Source organism: Odontomachus brunneus, unplaced genomic scaffold (assembly GCF_010583005.1).
Source record: "Odontomachus brunneus isolate Ranch 3 - 2012 unplaced genomic scaffold, Obru_v1 Obru_scaffold_244, whole genome shotgun sequence".
NCBI lineage: Eukaryota > Metazoa > Arthropoda > Insecta > Hymenoptera > Formicidae > Odontomachus > Odontomachus brunneus.
In genome coordinates, this window is record NW_022639694.1 from 69,263 (window position 1) to 71,603 (window position 2,341).

A 2,341-nucleotide genomic window follows, 5' to 3' on the forward strand; every position below is an offset into this window, starting at 1 on the left:
TTTCTTTTGCCCAAGCAAGTCTTTTTTCGACGTGTTTTTCAGACAGCAACGGTTTCGTTATCGTGCTTCGAAATTTCACTTTATGAGCCAGTAAACGTCTTCTTATAGTATGACATGATATATTTAGACCCTTTTTAAGTAAAACCGCTTGCCCGCCACGCAATGATAAACAAGGATTCTTCTCAAACACCCGTAAAATCATTTTGTCCTCCTTTTTCGTCGTTTTCTGCACAGAGCCACGATCCGGCAAGTCATCAACGTTTTTGACCTCGGAATAACGTTTCACCCACTTACTCACAAACGCCTTAGACTTCTTCATATACTTAGCAGCCACTCCGCGCGACATTTTTGGTCCTTTCGGATGCGAACATAGAAACAGCTTCGTAACGTGATGCGTACGCGGCACTCATGTTGAAATACGCCCTTTTGTGACAAAAGTCAAACGATAACTAAGGCTTTCTAGACAAAGCATCTTGGGAGAAGAGCCCCGCTATTGACTCGCGTTCATATCCCCCCTCTAACGGTTTCAAGGAAAAAGTTTTGCCGAACACGCTCTTATCAAACATACTGTATATAACTTTTAAAAAGTGTGCATGTACAGGGTGTTGCACTTACATACAAATCAGTACGACGGGTTGCCTCGTCGGCAAGCGCGCTTTCTTTCCTATGAAGTTTGCTGCGTTCAATTGCACGCGTGACAATTTCGCCAAGGTTTCTACTACGGTACGCGCGCCTGTCGACGAGGCAATCCGTCGTACTGATCTGTATGTAAGTGCAACACCCTGTATATTATAAATAATATTATATAATATAAATACCCAGACGACACAATGTCTAAAACCGGGACATAAGACGTCTTTAAGTCGTCTTTAAGACGTCTGAACAAAAGACGTCTTTAAGACATCCTTAAGACGTCTTTGAGACGTCTTATGTCCCGATTTTAGATTTTGTGCTGTCTGGCTATATAATTTAGTGGGATGTCTATATATGTATATTTACATTCTCATTTCTTCCCAAAATAAATGTTTGATTATTAAAATTAATTTTTCAATTTTTGTACATACACGATATATATACAGGGTGTTCAAAAAGTCCTGGACCGGTGAAATATCTCGAAAACTAAGCATTTTAGAAAAAAATGTTTCAGATAAAAGTTGTAGGGTTTCAAAAGATCTATTTACTGATCTTATCAGTTTGACCTTGGATGGCGTCGCCAAGGTCAGATCGAAATCACATTAACTTTTTTAAATGGAACTGCCTACTTTTTATTGCATATTCTTGTAGCTTATCTCGAGACCTTTCCAAAACACTATAAACAAATGTATTTTCGTTAAGTATCTTCCGAGTTATGAGGCTTGAAAGTTTCATCAGATCCAACCAGTGAAGGCAAGATCAGAACAAGATCCAACCAGTGAAGGCAAGATCAGAACAAGATCCAACCAGTGAAGGCAAGATCAGAACAAGATCCAACCAGTGAAGGCAAGATCAGAACAAGATCCAACCAGTGAAGGCAAGATCAGAACAAGATCCAACCAGTGAAGGCAAGATCAGAACAAGATCCAACCAGTGAAGGCAAGATCAGAACAAGATCCAACCAGTGAAGGCAAGATCAGAACAAGATCCAACCAGTGAAGGCAAGATCAGAACAAGATCCAACCAGTGAAGGCAAGATCAGAACAAGATCCAACCAGTGAAGGCAAGATCAGAACAAGATCCAACCAGTGAAGGCAAGATCAGAACAAGATCCAACCAGTGAAGGCAAGATCAGAACAAGATCCAACCAGTGAAGGCAAGATCAGAACAAGATCCAACCAGTGAAGGCAAGATCAGAACAAGATCCAACCAGTGAAGGCAAGATCAGAACAAGATCCAACCAGTGAAGGCAAGATCAGAACAAGATCCAACCAGTGAAGGCAAGATCAGAACAAGATCCAACCAGTGAAGGCTGTGTGTGTGCGTGTGTGTGCAAATGTGTTCACAGGAGAGATAGGGACCCCGTGGTTCGTCATTTCCACAGTAGTTAACGACTCCAAACCCTCTCTGCTGTGTGTGTGCGTGTGTGCGCTGGTTGGATCTTTTGGTTGGATCCCAGCCGGTTAGGGCAAGGTTGGGTGATGCCCGGCCAGTGAAGGCAAGGCTGATGAGCATCCCAGCCGTTTATGGGATGGAAGGGTAAAGCCAGGCAATTGCAGCAGGATTGGAAGTTATTTATTTGAGCAAATGCTCAAAGTTTTCGCCCCCAGCTGTCTGGCAATACGCTATGCGGTTGTAAAATGCTGCTACAGTTTGGCGAATCATGTCTGCATCAATGGCAATAATTTCATCTCTTATTCTCTGTTGA